The sequence below is a fragment of the Triturus cristatus genome, chromosome 4_1 (assembly GCF_964204655.1).
Source record: "Triturus cristatus chromosome 4_1, aTriCri1.1, whole genome shotgun sequence".
Classification (NCBI taxonomy): Eukaryota; Metazoa; Chordata; class Amphibia; order Caudata; family Salamandridae; genus Triturus; species Triturus cristatus.
Window position 1 is genome coordinate 121,489,238 of NC_140585.1, and position 19,649 is coordinate 121,508,886.

Here is a 19,649-nt window from a genome sequence, read left to right on the forward strand (position 1 = left end):
TGCATACCATATTTAAGTGGGAGTCCGGCTAGCTCAGTCGGTAGAGCATGAGTCTCTTAATCTCAGGGTCGTGGGTTCGAGCCCCACGTTGGGCGAAAACGAGTATTTTTTGCTGGATGATAGCATTGGCTCTCATAATATGGTGATTAATCTTGCATTAGACATGCACTAACTCCTAAAAATTGTATCTCCCTTGGTTACTCATTCATGAGAAATGTATCTCCAAGATTAGGTAGGGCCTGAGTCTAGGTTAACATACAGTGATATCACTCCTATTCAAGTACTAAACATGCCAACCTGAAGTGTAAAACATCCCCTAGGTGTAGTTAAGGCATCAGTTAGGAGTGAACTGAACACTCATGTTATGGGCAATTAGACTTAAAATAAAGTGTGGACAGCAGTAACGTTACTTTTGAAATGTGATGCTGAGTGAGCACACAGGGGAATTAGCTCAAATGGTAGAGCGCTCGCTTAGCATGCGAGAGGTAGCGGGATCGATGCCCGCATTCTCCATTCTAAAATTTGCATACATTTTACTTTTTAACTTGTAATTGCCATGGTTGTTGCAGAGTAAGAACAGAAAAGTCACAGATGGCTTTCAAATTTGGTGTCATTATAACAACTAAAGTGGTTTAATCAAAAGTGTTTATGTATTCTATAGCACGTGAGAGGAATTTGATTTCTTATGCAATCTCAAAATGAAAATTTCACACCTTCCATTTTCATTTCGTCTTATTTTACTTGACATTCTTTCCTCTGAAGGATGTATAAAAGTGAAGTTCCTTGCAAAACAAGAGCAGAGGAATATCCAGAAACAGTTTTCCTTAATAAAAAATGATGAGTCTGCATACCATATTTAAGTGGGAGTCCGGCTAGCTCAGTCGGTAGAGCATGAGACTCTTAATCTCAGGGTCGTGGGTTCGAGCCCCACGTTGGGCGAAAACGAGTATTTTTTGCTGGATGATAGCATTGGCTCTCATAATATGGTGATTAATCTTGCATTAGACATGCACTAACTCCTAAAAATTGTATCTCCCTTGGTTACTCATTCATGAGAAATGTATCTCCAAGATTAGGTAGGGCCTGAGTCTAGGTTAACATACAGTGATATCACTCCTATTCAAGTACTAAACATGCCAACCTGAAGTGTAAAACATTCCCTAGGTGTAGTTAAGGCATCAGTTAGGAGTGAACTGAACACTCATGTTATGGGCAATTAGACTTAAAATAAAGTGTGGACAGCAGTAACGTTACTTTTGAAATGTGATGCTGAGTGAGCACACAGGGGAATTAGCTCAAATGGTAGAGCGCTCGCTTAGCATGCGAGAGGTAGCGGGATCGAAGCCCGCATTCTCCATTCTAAAATTTGCATACATTTTACTTTTTAACTTGTAATTGCCATGGTTGTTGCAGAGTAAGAACAGAAAAGTCACAGATGGCTTTCAAACTTGGTGTCATTATAACAACTAAAGTGGTTTAATCAAAAGTGTTTAGGTATTCTATAGCACGTGAGAGGAATTTGATTTCTTATGCAATCTCAAAATGAAAATTTCACACCTTCCATTTTCATTTCGTCTTATTTTACTTGACATTCTTTCCTCTGAAGGATGTATAAAAGTGAAGTTCCTTGCAAAACAAGAGCAGAGGAATATCCAGAAACAGTTTTCCTTAATAAAAAATGATGAGTCTGCATACCATATTTAAGTGGGAGCCCGGCTAGCTCAGTCGGGAGAGCATGAGACTCTTAATCTCAGGGTCGTGGGTTCGAGCCCCACGTTGGGCGAAAACGAGTATTTTTTGCTGGATGATTGCATTGGCTCTCATAATATGGTGATTTATCTTGCATTAGACATGCACTAACTCCTAAAAATTGTATCTCCCTTGGTTACTCATTCATGAGAAATGTATCTCCAAGATTAGGTAGGGCCTGAGTCTAGGTTAACATACAGTGATATCACTCCTATTCAAGTACTAAACATGCCAACCTGAAGTGTAAAACATTCCCTAGGTGTAGTTAAGGCATCAGTTAGGAGTGAACTGAACACTCATGTTATGGGCAATTAGACTTAAAATAAAGTGTGGACAGCAGTAACGTTACTTTTGAAATGTGATGCTGAGTGAGCACACAGGGGAATTAGCTCAAATGGTAGAGCGCTCGCTTAGCATGCGAGAGGTAGCGGGATCGATGCCCGCATTCTCCATTCTAAAATTTGCATACATTTTACTTTTTAACTTGTAATTGCCATGGTTGTTGCAGAGTAAGAACAGAAAAGTCACAGATGGCTTTCAAATTTGGTGTCATTATAACAACTAAAGTGGTTTAATCAAAAGTGTTTAGGTATTCTATAGCACGTGAGAGGAATTTGATTTCTTATGCAATCTCAAAATGAAAATTTCACACCTTCCATTTTCATTTCGTCTTATTTTACTTGACATTCTTTCCTCTGAAGGATGTATAACAGTGAAGTTCCTTGCAAAACAAGAGCAGAGGAATATCCAGAAACAGTTTTCCTTAATAAAAAATGATGTGTCTGCATACCATATTTAAGTGGGAGCCCGGCTAGCTCAGTCGGTAGAGCATGAGACTCTTAATCTGAGGGTCGTGGGTTCGAGCCCCACGTTGGGCGAAAACGAGTATTTTTTGCTGGATGATAGCATTGGCTCTCATAATATGGTGATTAATCTTGCATTAGACATGCACTAACTCCTAAAAATTGTATCTCCCTTGGTTACTCATTCATGAGAAATGTATCTCCAAGATTAGGTAGGGCCTGAGTCTAGGTTAACATGCAGTGATATCACTCCTATTCAAGTACTAAACATGCCAACCTGAAGTGTAAAACATTCCCTAGGTGTAGTTAAGGCATCAGTTAGGAGTGAACTGAACACTCATATTATGGGCAATTAGACTTAAAATAAAGTGTGGACAGCAGTAACGTTACTTTTGAAATGTGATGCTGAGTGAGCACACAGGGGAATTAGCTCAAATGGTAGAGCGCACGCTTAGCATGCGAGAGGTAGCGGGATCGATGCCCGCATTCTCCATTCTAAAATTTGCATACATTTTACTTTTTAACTTGTAATTGCCATGGTTGTTGCAGAGTAAGAACAGAAAAGTCACAGATGGCTTTCAAATTTGGTGTCATTATAACAACTAAAGTGGTTTAATCAAAAGTGTTTAGGTATTCTATAGCACGTGAGAGGAATTTGATTTCTTATGCAATCTCAAAATGAAAATTTCACACCTTCCATTTTCATTTCGTCTTATTTTACTTGACATTCTTTCCTCTGAAGGATGTATAAAAGTGAAGTTCCTTGCAAAACAAGAGCAGAGGAATATCCAGAAACAGTTTTCCTTAATAAAAAATGATGAGTCTGCATACCATATTTAAGTGGGAGCCCGGCTAGCTCAGTCGGTAGAGCATGAGACTCTTAATCTCAGGGTCGTGGGTTCAAGCCCCACGTTGGGCGAAAACGAGTATTTTTTGCTGGATGATAGCATTGGCTCTCATAATATGGTGATTAATCTTGCATTAGACATGCACTAACTCCTAAAAATTGTATCTCCCTTGGTTACTCATTCATGAGAAATGTATCTCCAAGATTAGGTAGGGCCTGAGTCTAGGTTAACATACAGTGATATCACTCCTATTCAAGTACTAAACATGCCAACCTGAAGTGTAAAACATTCCCTAGGTGTAGTTAAGGCATCAGTTAGGAGTGAACTGAACACTCATGTTATGGGCAATTAGACTTAAAATAAAGTGTGGACAGCAGTAACGTTACTTTTGAAATGTGATGCTGAGTGAGCACACAGGGGAATTAGCTCAAATGGTAGAGCGCTCGCTTAGCATGCGAGAGGTAGCGGGATCGAAGCCCGCATTCTCCATTCTAAAATTTGCATACATTTTACTTTTTAACTTGTAATTGCCATGGTTGTTGCAGAGTAAGAACAGAAAAGTCACAGATGGCTTTCAAACTTGGTGTCATTATAACAACTAAAGTGGTTTAATCAAAAGTGTTTAGGTATTCTATAGCACGTGAGAGGAATTTGATTTCTTATGCAATCTCAAAATGAAAATTTCACACCTTCCATTTTCATTTCGTCTTATTTTACTTGACATTCTTTCCTCTGAAGGATGTATAACAGTGAAGTTCCTTGCAAAACAAGAGCAGAGGAATATCCAGAAACAGTTTTCCTTAATAAAAAATGATGTGTCTGCATACCATATTTAAGTGGGAGCCCGGCTAGCTCAGTCGGTAGAGCATGAGACTCTTAATCTGAGGGTCGTGGGTTCGAGCCCCACGTTGGGCGAAAACGAGTATTTTTTGCTGGATGATAGCATTGGCTCTCATAATATGGTGATTAATCTTGCATTAGACATGCACTAACTCCTAAAAATTGTATCTCCCTTGGTTACTCATTCATGAGAAATGTATCTCCAAGATTAGGTAGGGCCTGAGTCTAGGTTAACATGCAGTGATATCACTCCTATTCAAGTACTAAACATGCCAACCTGAAGTGTAAAACATTCCCTAGGTGTAGTTAAGGCATCAGTTAGGAGTGAACTGAACACTCATATTATGGGCAATTAGACTTAAAATAAAGTGTGGACAGCAGTAACGTTACTTTTGAAATGTGATGCTGAGTGAGCACACAGGGGAATTAGCTCAAATGGTAGAGCGCACGCTTAGCATGCGAGAGGTAGCGGGATCGATGCCCGCATTCTCCATTCTAAAATTTGCATACATTTTACTTTTTAACTTGTAATTGCCATGGTTGTTGCAGAGTAAGAACAGAAAAGTCACAGATGGCTTTCAAATTTGGTGTCATTATAACAACTAAAGTGGTTTAATCAAAAGTGTTTAGGTATTCTATAGCACGTGAGAGGAATTTGATTTCTTATGCAATCTCAAAATGAAAATTTCACACCTTCCATTTTCATTTCGTCTTATTTTACTTGACATTCTTTCCTCTGAAGGATGTATAAAAGTGAAGTTCCTTGCAAAACAAGAGCAGAGGAATATCCAGAAACAGTTTTCCTTAATAAAAAATGATGAGTCTGCATACCATATTTAAGTGGGAGCCCGGCTAGCTCAGTCGGTAGAGCATGAGACTCTTAATCTCAGGGTCGTGGGTTCGAGCCCCACGTTGGGCGAAAACGAGTATTTTTTGCTGGATGATTGCATTGGCTCTCATAATATGGTGATTTATCTTGCATTAGACATGCACTAACTCCTAAAAATTGTATCTCCCTTGGTTACTCATTCATGAGAAATGTATCTCCAAGATTAGGTAGGGCCTGAGTCTAGGTTAACATACAGTGATATCACTCCTATTCAAGTACTAAACATGCCAACCTGAAGTGTAAAACATCCCCTAGGTGTAGTTAAGGCATCAGTTAGGAGTGAACTGAACACTCATGTTATGGGCAATTAGACTTAAAATAAAGTGTGGACAGCAGTAACGTTACTTTTGAAATGTGATGCTGAGTGAGCACACAGGGGAATTAGCTCAAATGGTAGAGCGCTCGCTTAGCATGCGAGAGGTAGCGGGATCGATGCCCGCATTCTCCATTCTAAAATTTGCATACATTTTACTTTTTAACTTGTAATTGCCATGGTTGTTGCAGAGTAAGAACAGAAAAGTCACAGATGGCTTTCAAATTTGGTGTCATTATAACAACTAAAGTGGTTTAATCAAAAGTGTTTATGTATTCTATAGCACGTGAGAGGAATTTGATTTCTTATGCAATCTCAAAATGAAAATTTCACACCTTCCATTTTCATTTCGTCTTATTTTACTTGACATTCTTTCCTCTGAAGGATGTATAAAAGTGAAGTTCCTTGCAAAACAAGAGCAGAGGAATATCCAGAAACAGTTTTCCTTAATAAAAAATGATGAGTCTGCATACCATATTTAAGTGGGAGTCCGGCTAGCTCAGTCGGTAGAGCATGAGACTCTTAATCTCAGGGTCGTGGGTTCGAGCCCCACGTTGGGCGAAAACGAGTATTTTTTGCTGGATGATAGCATTGGCTCTCATAATATGGTGATTAATCTTGCATTAGACATGCACTAACTCCTAAAAATTGTATCTCCCTTGGTTACTCATTCATGAGAAATGTATCTCCAAGATTAGGTAGGGCCTGAGTCTAGGTTAACATACAGTGATATCACTCCTATTCAAGTACTAAACATGCCAACCTGAAGTGTAAAACATCCCCTAGGTGTAGTTAAGGCATCAGTTAGGAGTGAACTGAACACTCATGTTATGGGCAATTAGACTTAAAATAAAGTGTGGACAGCAGTAACGTTACTTTTGAAATGTGATGCTGAGTGAGCACACAGGGGAATTAGCTCAAATGGTAGAGCGCTCGCTTAGCATGCGAGAGGTAGCGGGATCGATGCCCGCATTCTCCATTCTAAAATTTGCATACATTTTACTTTTTAACTTGTAATTGCCATGGTTGTTGCAGAGTAAGAACAGAAAAGTCACAGATGGCTTTCAAATTTGGTGTCATTATAACAACTAAAGTGGTTTAATCAAAAGTGTTTAGGTATTCTATAGCACGTGAGAGGAATTTGATTTCTTATGCAATCTCAAAATGAAAATTTCACACCTTCCATTTTCATTTCGTCTTATTTTACTTGACATTCTTTCCTCTGAAGGATGTATAAAAGTGAAGTTCCTTGCAAAACAAGAGCAGAGGAATATCCAGAAACAGTTTTCCTTAATAAAAAATGATGAGTCTGCATACCATATTTAAGTGGGAGCCCGGCTAGCTCAGTCGGTAGAGCATGAGACTCTTAATCTCAGGGTCGTGGGTTCGAGCCCCACGTTGGGCGAAAACGAGTATTTTTTGCTGGATGATTGCATTGGCTCTCATAATATGGTGATTAATCTTGCATTAGACATGCACTAACTCCTAAAAATTGTATCTCCCTTGGTTACTCATTCATGAGAAATGTATCTCCAAGATTAGGTAGGGCCTGAGTCTAGGTTAACATACAGTGATATCACTCCTATTCAAGTACTAAACATGCCAACCTGAAGTGTAAAACATCCCCTAGGTGTAGTTAAGGCATCAGTTAGGAGTGAACTGAACACTCATGTTATGGGCAATTAGACTTAAAATAAAGTGTGGACAGCAGTAACGTTACTTTTGAAATGTGATGCTGAGTGAGCACACAGGGGAATTAGCTCAAATGGTAGAGCGCTCGCTTAGCATGCGAGAGGTAGCGGGATCGATGCCCGCATTCTCCATTCTAAAATTTGCATACATTTTACTTTTTAACTTGTAATTGCCATGGTTGTTGCAGAGTAAGAACAGAAAAGTCACAGATGGCTTTCAAATTTGGTGTCATTATAACAACTAAAGTGGTTTAATCAAAAGTGTTTATGTATTCTATAGCACGTGAGAGGAATTTGATTTCTTATGCAATCTCAAAATGAAAATTTCACACCTTCCATTTTCATTTCGTCTTATTTTACTTGACATTATTTCCTCTGAAGGATGTATAAAAGTGAAGTTCCTTGCAAAACAAGAGCAGAGGAATATCCAGAAACAGTTTTCCTTCATAAAAAATGATGAGTCTGCATACCATATTTAAGTGGGAGTCCGGCTAGCTCAGTCGGTAGAGCATGAGTCTCTTAATCTCAGGGTCGTGGGTTCGAGCCCCACGTTGGGCGAAAACGAGTATTTTTTGCTGGATGATAGCATTGGCTCTCATAATATGGTGATTAATCTTGCATTAGACATGCACTAACTCCTAAAAATTGTATCTCCCTTGGTTACTCATTCATGAGAAATGTATCTCCAAGATTAGGTAGGGCCTGAGTCTAGGTTAACATACAGTGATATCACTCCTATTCAAGTACTAAACATGCCAACCTGAAGTGTAAAACATCCCCTAGGTGTAGTTAAGGCATCAGTTAGGAGTGAACTGAACACTCATGTTATGGGCAATTAGACTTAAAATAAAGTGTGGACAGCAGTAACGTTACTTTTGAAATGTGATGCTGAGTGAGCACACAGGGGAATTAGCTCAAATGGTAGAGCGCTCGCTTAGCATGCGAGAGGTAGCGGGATCGATGCCCGCATTCTCCATTCTAAAATTTGCATACATTTTACTTTTTAACTTGTAATTGCCATGGTTGTTGCAGAGTAAGAACAGAAAAGTCACAGATGGCTTTCAAATTTGGTGTCATTATAACAACTAAAGTGGTTTAATCAAAAGTGTTTATGTATTCTATAGCACGTGAGAGGAATTTGATTTCTTATGCAATCTCAAAATGAAAATTTCACACCTTCCATTTTCATTTCGTCTTATTTTACTTGACATTATTTCCTCTGAAGGATGTATAAAAGTGAAGTTCCTTGCAAAACAAGAGCAGAGGAATATCCAGAAACAGTTTTCCTTCATAAAAAATGATGAGTCTGCATACCATATTTAAGTGGGAGTCCGGCTAGCTCAGTCGGTAGAGCATGAGTCTCTTAATCTCAGGGTCGTGGGTTCGAGCCCCACGTTGGGCGAAAACGAGTATTTTTTGCTGGATGATAGCATTGGCTCTCATAATATGGTGATTAATCTTGCATTAGACATGCACTAACTCCTAAAAATTGTATCTCCCTTGGTTACTCATTCATGAGAAATGTATCTCCAAGATTAGGTAGGGCCTGAGTCTAGGTTAACATACAGTGATATCACTCCTATTCAAGTACTAAACATGCCAACCTGAAGTGTAAAACATCCCCTAGGTGTAGTTAAGGCATCAGTTAGGAGTGAACTGAACACTCATGTTATGGGCAATTAGACTTAAAATAAAGTGTGGACAGCAGTAACGTTACTTTTGAAATGTGATGCTGAGTGAGCACACAGGGGAATTAGCTCAAATGGTAGAGCGCTCGCTTAGCATGCGAGAGGTAGCGGGATCGATGCCCGCATTCTCCATTCTAAAATTTGCATACATTTTACTTTTTAACTTGTAATTGCCATGGTTGTTGCAGAGTAAGAACAGAAAAGTCACAGATGGCTTTCAAATTTGGTGTCATTATAACAACTAAAGTGGTTTAATCAAAAGTGTTTATGTATTCTATAGCACGTGAGAGGAATTTGATTTCTTATGCAATCTCAAAATGAAAATTTCACACCTTCCATTTTCATTTCGTCTTATTTTACTTGACATTCTTTCCTCTGAAGGATGTATAAAAGTGAAGTTCCTTGCAAAACAAGAGCAGAGGAATATCCAGAAACAGTTTTCCTTAATAAAAAATGATGAGTCTGCATACCATATTTAAGTGGGAGTCCGGCTAGCTCAGTCGGTAGAGCATGAGACTCTTAATCTCAGGGTCGTGGGTTCGAGCCCCACGTTGGGCGAAAACGAGTATTTTTTGCTGGATGATAGCATTGGCTCTCATAATATGGTGATTAATCTTGCATTAGACATGCACTAACTCCTAAAAATTGTATCTCCCTTGGTTACTCATTCATGAGAAATGTATCTCCAAGATTAGGTAGGGCCTGAGTCTAGGTTAACATGCAGTGATATCACTCCTATTCAAGTACTAAACATGCCAACCTGAAGTGTAAAACATCCCCTAGGAGTAGTTAAGGCATCAGTTAGGAGTGAACTGAACACTCATATTATGGGCAATTAGACTTAAAATAAAGTGTGGACAGCAGTAACGTTACTTTTGAAATGTGATGCTGAGTGAGCACACAGGGGAATTAGCTCAAATGGTAGAGCGCTCGCTTAGCATGTGAGAGGTAGCGGGATCGATGCCCGCATTCTCCATTCTAAAATTTGCATACATTTTACTTTTTAACTTGTAATTCTCATGGTTGTTGCAGAGTAAGAACAGAAAAGTCACAGATGGCTTTCAAATTTGGTGTCATTATAACAACTAAAGTGGTTTAATCAAAAGTGTTTATGTATTCTATAGCACGTGAGAGGAATTTGATTTCTTATGCAATCTCAAAATGAAAATTTCACACCTTCCATTTTCATTTCGTCTTATTTTACTTGACATTCTTTCCTCTGAAGGATGTATAAAAGTGAAGTTCCTTGCAAAACAAGAGCAGAGGAATATCCAGAAACAGTTTTCCTTAATAAAAAATGATGAGTCTGCATACCATATTTAAGTGGGAGTCCGGCTAGCTCAGTCGGTAGAGCATGAGACTCTTAATCTCAGGGTCGTGGGTTCGAGCCCCACGTTGGGCGAAAACGAGTATTTTTTGCTGGATGATAGCATTGGCTCTCATAATATGGTGATTAATCTTGCATTAGACATGCACTAACTCCTAAAAATTGTATCTCCCTTGGTTACTCATTCATGAGAAATGTATCTCCAAGATTAGGTAGGGCCTGAGTCTAGGTTAACATGCAGTGATATCACTCCTATTCAAGTACTAAACATGCCAACCTGAAGTGTAAAACATCCCCTAGGTGTAGTTAAGGCATCAGTTAGGAGTGAACTGAACACTCATATTATGGGCAATTAGACTTAAAATAAAGTGTGGACAGCAGTAACGTTACTTTTGAAATGTGATGCTGAGTGAGCACACAGGGGAATTAGCTCAAATGGTAGAGCGCCCGGCTAGCTCAGTCGGTAGAGCATGAGACTCTTAATCTCAGGGTCGTGGGTTCGAGCCCCACGTTGGGTGAAAACGAGTATTTTTTGCTGGATGATTGCATTGGCTCTCATAATATGGTGATTAATCTTGCATTAGACATGCACTAACTCCTAAAAATTGTATCTCCCTTGGTTACTCATTCATGAGAAATGTATCTCCAAGATTAGGTAGGGCCTGAGTCTAGGTTAACATACAGTGATATCACTCCTATTCAAGTACTAAACATGCCAACCTGAAGTGTAAAACATCCCCTAGGTGTAGTTAAGGCATCAGTTAGGAGTGAACTGAACACTCATGTTATGGGCAATTAGACTTAAAATAAAGTGTGGACAGCAGTAACGTTACTTTTGAAATTTGATGCTGAGTGAGCACACAGGGGAATTAGCTCAAATGGTAGAGCGCTCGCTTAGCATGCGAGAGGTAGCGGGATCGATGCCCGCATTCTCCATTCTAAAATTTGCATACATTTTACTTTTTAACTTGTAATTGCCATGGTTGTTGCAGAGTAAGAACAGAAAAGTCACAGATGGCTTTCAAATTTGGTGTCATTATAACAACTAAAGTGGTTTAATCAAAAGTGTTTATGTATTCTATAGCACGTGAGAGGAATTTGATTTCTTATGCAATCTCAAAATGAAAATTTCACACCTTCCATTTTCATTTCGTCTTATTTTACTTGACATTCTTTCCTCTGAAGGATGTATAAAAGTGAAGTTCCTTGCAAAACAAGAGCAGAGGAATATCCAGAAACAGTTTTCCTTAATAAAAAATGATGAGTCTGCATACCATATTTAAGTGGGAGTCCGGCTAGCTCAGTCGGTAGAGCATGAGACTCTTAATCTCAGGGTCGTGGGTTCGAGCCCCACGTTGGGCGAAAACGAGTATTTTTTGCTGGATGATAGCATTGGCTCTCATAATATGGTGATTAATCTTGCATTAGACATGCACTAACTCCTAAAAATTGTATCTCCCTTGGTTACTCATTCATGAGAAATGTATCTCCAAGATTAGGTAGGGCCTGAGTCTAGGTTAACATGCAGTGATATCACTCCTATTCAAGTACTAAACATGCCAACCTGAAGTGTAAAACATCCCCTAGGTGTAGTTAAGGCATCAGTTAGGAGTGAACTGAACACTCATATTATGGGCAATTAGACTTAAAATAAAGTGTGGACAGCAGTAACGTTACTTTTGAAATGTGATGCTGAGTGAGCACACAGGGGAATTAGCTCAAATGGTAGAGCGCCCGGCTAGCTCAGTCGGTAGAGCATGAGACTCTTAATCTCAGGGTCGTGGGTTCGAGCCCCACGTTGGGTGAAAACGAGTATTTTTTGCTGGATGATTGCATTGGCTCTCATAATATGGTGATTAATCTTGCATTAGACATGCACTAACTCCTAAAAATTGTATCTCCCTTGGTTACTCATTCATGAGAAATGTATCTCCAAGATTAGGTAGGGCCTGAGTCTAGGTTAACATACAGTGATATCACTCCTATTCAAGTACTAAACATGCCAACCTGAAGTGTAAAACATCCCCTAGGTGTAGTTAAGGCATCAGTTAGGAGTGAACTGAACACTCATGTTATGGGCAATTAGACTTAAAATAAAGTGTGGACAGCAGTAACGTTACTTTTGAAATTTGATGCTGAGTGAGCACACAGGGGAATTAGCTCAAATGGTAGAGCGCTCGCTTAGCATGCGAGAGGTAGCGGGATCGATGCCCGCATTCTCCATTCTAAAATCTGCATACTTTTTACTTTTTAACTTGTAATTGCCATGGTTGTTGCAGAGTAAGAACAGAAAAGTCACAGATGGCTTTCAAATTTGGTGTCATTATAACAACTAAAGTGGTTTAATCAAAAGTGTTTATGTATTCTATAGCACGTGAGAGGAATTTGATTTCTTATGCAATCTCAAAATGAAAATTTCACACCTTCCATTTTCATTTCGTCATATTTTACTTGACATTCTTTCCTCTGAAGGATGTATAAAAGTGAAGTTCCTTGCAAAACAAGAGCAGAGGAATATCCAGAAACAGTTTTCCTTAATAAAAAATGATGAGTCTGCATACCATATTTAAGTGGGAGTCTGGCTAGCTCAGTCGGTAGAGCATGAGACTCTTAATCTCAGGGTCGTGGGTTCGAGCCCCACGTTGGGCGAAAACGAGTATTTTTTGCTGGATGATAGCATTGGCTCTCATAATATGGTGATTAATCTTGCATTAGACATGCACTAACTCCTAAAAATTGTATCTCCCTTGGTTACTCATTCATGAGAAATGTATCTCCAAGATTAGGTAGGGCCTGAGTCTAGGTTAACATGCAGTGATATCACTCCTATTCAAGTACTAAACATGCCAACCTGAAGTGTAAAACATCCCCTAGGTGTAGTTAAGGCATCAGTTAGGAGTGAACTGAACACTCATATTATGGGCAATTAGACTTAAAATAAAGTGTGGACAGCAGTAACGTTACTTTTGAAATGTGATGCTGAGTGAGCACACAGGGGAATTAGCTCAAATGGTAGAGCGCTCGCTTAGCATGCGAGAGGTAGCGGGATCGATGCCCGCATTCTCCATTCTAAAATTTGCATACATTTTACTTTTTAACTTGTAATTGCCATGGTTGTTGCAGAGTAAGAACAGAAAAGTCACAGATGGCTTTCAAATTTGGTGTCATTATAACAACTAAAGTGGTTTAATCAAAAGTGTTTATGTATTCTATAGCACGTGAGAGGAATTTGATTTCTTATGCAATCTCAAAATGAAAATTTCACACCTTCCATTTTCATTTCGTCTTATTTTACTTGACATTCTTTCCTCTGAAGGATGTATAAAAGTGAAGTTCCTTGCAAAACAAGAGCAGAGGAATATCCAGAAACAGTTTTCCTTAATAAAAAATGATGAGTCTGCATACCATATTTAAGTGGGAGTCCGGCTAGCTCAGTCGGTAGAGCATGAGACTCTTAATCTCAGGGTCGTGGGTTCGAGCCCCACGTTGGGCGAAAACGAGTATTTTTTGCTGGATGATAGCATTGGCTCTCATAATATGGTGATTAATCTTGCATTAGACATGCACTAACTCCTAAAAATTGTATCTCCCTTGGTTACTCATTCATGAGAAATGTATCTCCAAGATTAGGTAGGGCCTGAGTCTAGGTTAACATGCAGTGATATCACTCCTATTCAAGTACTAAACATGCCAACCTGAAGTGTAAAACATCCCCTAGGTGTAGTTAAGGCATCAGTTAGGAGTGAACTGAACACTCATATTATGGGCAATTAGACTTAAAATAAAGTGTGGACAGCAGTAACGTTACTTTTGAAATGTGATGCTGAGTGAGCACACAGGGGAATTAGCTCAAATGGTAGAGCGCCCGGCTAGCTCAGTCGGTAGAGCATGAGACTCTTAATCTCAGGGTCGTGGGTTCGAGCCCCACGTTGGGTGAAAACGAGTATTTTTTGCTGGATGATTGCATTGGCTCTCATAATATGGTGATTAATCTTGCATTAGACATGCACTAACTCCTAAAAATTGTATCTCCCTTGGTTACTCATTCATGAGAAATGTATCTCCAAGATTAGGTAGGGCCTGAGTCTAGGTTAACATGCAGTGATATCACTCCTATTCAAGTACTAAACATGCCAACCTGAAGTGTAAAACATCCCCTAGGTGTAGTTAAGGCATCAGTTAGGAGTGAACTGAACACTCATATTATGGGCAATTAGACTTAAAATAAAGTGTGGACAGCAGTAACGTTACTTTTGAAATGTGATGCTGAGTGAGCACACAGGGGAATTAGCTCAAATGGTAGAGCGCCCGGCTAGCTCAGTCGGTAGAGCATGAGACTCTTAATCTCAGGGTCGTGGGTTCGAGCCCCACGTTGGGTGAAAACGAGTATTTTTTGCTGGATGATTGCATTGGCTCTCATAATATGGTGATTAATCTTGCATTAGACATGCACTAACTCCTAAAAATTGTATCTCCCTTGGTTACTCATTCATGAGAAATGTATCTCCAAGATTAGGTAGGGCCTGAGTCTAGGTTAACATACAGTGATATCACTCCTATTCAAGTACTAAACATGCCAACCTGAAGTGTAAAACATCCCCTAGGTGTAGTTAAGGCATCAGTTAGGAGTGAACTGAACACTCATGTTATGGGCAATTAGACTTAAAATAAAGTGTGGACAGCAGTAACGTTACTTTTGAAATTTGATGCTGAGTGAGCACACAGGGGAATTAGCTCAAATGGTAGAGCGCTCGCTTAGCATGCGAGAGGTAGCGGGATCGATGCCCGCATTCTCCATTCTAAAATCTGCATACTTTTTACTTTTTAACTTGTAATTGCCATGGTTGTTGCAGAGTAAGAACAGAAAAGTCACAGATGGCTTTCAAATTTGGTGTCATTATAACAACTAAAGTGGTTTAATCAAAAGTGTTTATGTATTCTATAGCACGTGAGAGGAATTTGATTTCTTATGCAATCTCAAAATGAAAATTTCACACCTTCCATTTTCATTTCGTCATATTTTACTTGACATTCTTTCCTCTGAAGGATGTATAAAAGTGAAGTTCCTTGCAAAACAAGAGCAGAGGAATATCCAGAAACAGTTTTCCTTAATAAAAAATGATGAGTCTGCATACCATATTTAAGTGGGAGTCTGGCTAGCTCAGTCGGTAGAGCATGAGACTCTTAATCTCAGGGTCGTGGGTTCGAGCCCCACGTTGGGCGAAAACGAGTATTTTTTGCTGGATGATAGCATTGGCTCTCATAATATGGTGATTAATCTTGCATTAGACATGCACTAACTCCTAAAAATTGTATCTCCCTTGGTTACTCATTCATGAGAAATGTATCTCCAAGATTAGGTAGGGCCTGAGTCTAGGTTAACATGCAGTGATATCACTCCTATTCAAGTACTAAACATGCCAACCTGAAGTGTAAAACATCCCCTAGGTGTAGTTAAGGCATCAGTTAGGAGTGAACTGAACACTCATATTATGGGCAATTAGACTTAAAATAAAGTGTGGACAGCAGTAACGTTACTTTTGAAATGTGATGCTGAGTGAGCACACAGGGGAATTAGCTCAAATGGTAGAGCGCTCGCTTAGCATGCGAGAGGTAGCGGGATCGATGCCCGCATTCTCCATTCTAAAATTTGCATACATTTTACTTTTTAACTTGTAATTGCCATGGTTGTTGCAGAGTAAGAACAGAAAAGTCACAGATGGCTTTCAAATTTGGTGTCATTATAACAACTAAAGTGGTTTAATCAAAAGTGTTTATGTATTCTATAGCACGTGAGAGGAATTTGATTTCTTATGCAATCTCAAAATGAAAATTTCACACCTTCCATTTTCATTTCGTCTTATTTTACTTGACATTCTTTCCTCTGAAGGATGTATAAAAGTGAAGTTCCTTGCAAAACAAGAGCAGAGGAATATCCAGAAACAGTTTTCCTTAATAAAAAATGATGAGTCTGCATACCATATTTAAGTGGGAGTCCGGCTAGCTCAGTCGGTAGAGCATGAGACTCTTAATCTCAGGGTCGTGGGTTCGAGCCCCACGTTGGGCGAAAACGAGTATTTTTTGCTGGATGATAGCATTGGCTCTCATAATATGGTGATTAATCTTGCATTAGACATGCACTAACTCCTAAAAATTGTATCTCCCTTGGTTACTCATTCATGAGAAATGTATCTCCAAGATTAGGTAGGGCCTGAGTCTAGGTTAACATGCAGTGATATCACTCCTATTCAAGTACTAAACATGCCAACCTGAAGTGTAAAACATCCCCTAGGTGTAGTTAAGGCATCAGTTAGGAGTGAACTGAACACTCATATTATGGGCAATTAGACTTAAAATAAAGTGTGGACAGCAGTAACGTTACTTTTGAAATGTGATGCTGAGTGAGCACACAGGGGAATTAGCTCAAATGGTAGAGCGCCCGGCTAGCTCAGTCGGTAGAGCATGAGACTCTTAATCTCAGGGTCGTGGGTTCGAGCCCCACGTTGGGTGAAAACGAGTATTTTTTGCTGGATGATTGCATTGGCTCTCATAATATGGTGATTAATCTTGCATTAGACATGCACTAACTCCTAAAAATTGTATCTCCCTTGGTTACTCATTCATGAGAAATGTATCTCCAAGATTAGGTAGGGCCTGAGTCTAGGTTAACATACAGTGATATCACTCCTATTCAAGTACTAAACATGCCAACCTGAAGTGTAAAACATCCCCTAGGTGTAGTTAAGGCATCAGTTAGGAGTGAACTGAACACTCATGTTATGGGCAATTAGACTTAAAATAAAGTGTGGACAGCAGTAACGTTACTTTTGAAATTTGATGCTGAGTGAGCACACAGGGGAATTAGCTCAAATGGTAGAGCGCTCGCTTAGCATGCGAGAGGTAGCGGGATCGATGCCCGCATTCTCCATTCTAAAATCTGCATACTTTTTACTTTTTAACTTGTAATTGCCATGGTTGTTGCAGAGTAAGAACAGAAAAGTCACAGATGGCTTTCAAATTTGGTGTCATTATAACAACTAAAGTGGTTTAATCAAAAGTGTTTATGTATTCTATAGCACGTGAGAGGAATTTGATTTCTTATGCAATCTCAAAATGAAAATTTCACACCTTCCATTTTCATTTCGTCATATTTTACTTGACATTCTTTCCTCTGAAGGATGTATAAAAGTGAAGTTCCTTGCAAAACAAGAGCAGAGGAATATCCAGAAACAGTTTTCCTTAATAAAAAATGATGAGTCTGCATACCATATTTAAGTGGGAGTCTGGCTAGCTCAGTCGGTAGAGCATGAGACTCTTAATCTCAGGGTCGTGGGTTCGAGCCCCACGTTGGGCGAAAACGAGTATTTTTTGCTGGATGATAGCATTGGCTCTCATAATATGGTGATTAATCTTGCATTAGACATGCACTAACTCCTAAAAATTGTATCTCCCTTGGTTACTCATTCATGAGAAATGTATCTCCAAGATTAGGTAGGGCCTGAGTCTAGGTTAACATGCAGTGATATCACTCCTATTCAAGTACTAAACATGCCAACCTGAAGTGTAAAACATCCCCTAGGTGTAGTTAAGGCATCAGTTAGGAGTGAACTGAACACTCATATTATGGGCAATTAGACTTAAAATAAAGTGTGGACAGCAGTAACGTTACTTTTGAAATGTGATGCTGAGTGAGCACACAGGGGAATTAGCTCAAATGGTAGAGCGCCCGGCTAGCTCAGTCGGTAGAGCATGAGACTCTTAATCTCAGGGTCGTGGGTTCGAGCCCCACGTTGGGTGAAAACGAGTATTTTTTGCTGGATGATTGCATTGGCTCTCATAATATGGTGATTAATCTTGCATTAGACATGCACTAACTCCTAAAAATTGTATCTCCCTTGGTTACTCATTCATGAGAAATGTATCTCCAAGATTAGGTAGGGCCTGAGTCTAGGTTAACATACAGTGATATCACTCCTATTCAAGTACTAAACATGCCAACCTGAAGTGTAAAACATCCCCTAGGTGTAGTTAAGGCATCAGTTAGGAGTGAACTGAACACTCATGTTATGGGCAATTAGACTTAAAATAAAGTGTGGACAGCAGTAACGTTACTTTTGAAATTTGATGCTGAGTGAGCACACAGGGGAATTAGCTCAAATGGTAGAGCGCTCGCTTAGCATGCGAGAGGTAGCGGGATCGATGCCCGCATTCTCCATTCTAAAATCTGCATACTTTTTACTTTTTAACTTGTAATTGCCATGGTTGTTGCAGAGTAAGAACAGAAAAGTCACAGATGGCTTTCAAATTTGGTGTCATTATAACAACTAAAGTGGTTTAATCAAAAGTGTTTATGTATTCTATAGCACGTGAGAGGAATTTGATTTCTTATGCAATCTCAAAATGAAAATTTCACACCTTCCATTTTCATTTCGTCATATTTTACTTGACATTCTTTCCTCTGAAGGATGTATAAAAGTGAAGTTCCTTGCAAAACAAGAGCAGAGGAATATCCAGAAACAGTTTTCCTTAATAAAAAATGATGAGTCTGCATACCATATTTAAGTGGGAGTCTGGCTAGCTCAGTCGGTAGAGCATGAGACTCTTAATCTCAGGGTCGTGGGTTCGAGCCCCACGTTGGGCGAAAACGAGTATTTTTTGCTGGATGATAGCATTGGCTCTCATAATATGGTGATTAATCTTGCATTAGACATGCACTAACTCCTAAAAATTGTATCTCCCTTGGTTACTCATTCATGAGAAATGTATCTCCAAGATTAGGTAGGGCCTGAGTCTAGGTTAACATGCAGTGATATCACTCCTATTCAAGTACTAAACATGCCAACCTGAAGTGTAAAACATCCCCTAGGTGTAGTTAAGGCATCAGTTAGGAGTGAACTGAACACTCATATTATGGGCAATTAGACTTAAAATAAAGTGTGGACAGCAGTAACGTTACTTTTGAAATGTGATGCTGAGTGAGCACACAGGGGAATTAGCTCAAATGGTAGAGCGCTCGCTTAGCATGTGAGAGGTAGCGGGATCGATGCCCGCATTCTCCATTCTAAAATTTGCATACATTTTACTTTTTAACTTGTAATTGCCATGGTTGTTGCAGAGTAAGAACAGAAAAGTCACAGATGGCTTTCAAATTTGGTGTCATTATAACAACTAAAGTGGTTTAATCAAAAGTGTTTATGTATTCTATAGCACGTGAGAGGAATTTGATTTCTTATGCAATCTCAAAATGAAAATTTCACACCTTCCATTTTCATTTCGTCTTATTTTACTTGACATTCTTTCCTCTGAAGGATGTATAAAAGTGAAGTTCCTTGCAAAACAAGAGCAGAGGAATATCCAGAAACAGTTTTCCTTAATAAATAATGATGAGTCTGCATACCATATTTAAGTGGGAGTCCGGCTAGCTCAGTCGGTAGAGCATGAGACTCTTAATCTCAGGGTCGTGGGTTCGAGCCCCACGTTGGGCGAAAACGAGTATTTTTT

At 39.3% G+C, this 19,649-nt stretch overlaps 2 non-coding genes across 2 annotated transcripts; both read left to right on the plus strand.

Moving 5' to 3' along the window:
- Nucleotides 1-1,284: 1,284 nt before the first annotated feature.
- Nucleotides 1,285-1,357, plus strand: TRNAA-AGC (transfer RNA alanine (anticodon AGC)). The gene has a single exon. It is a non-coding gene; the product is annotated as a tRNA-Ala (tRNA).
- A 2,459-nt stretch (nucleotides 1,358-3,816) lies between these two features.
- On the plus strand, nucleotides 3,817-3,889 carry TRNAA-AGC (transfer RNA alanine (anticodon AGC)). Its single transcript has one exon. It is a non-coding gene; the product is annotated as a tRNA-Ala (tRNA).
- Nucleotides 3,890-19,649: the final 15,760 nt, after the last annotated feature.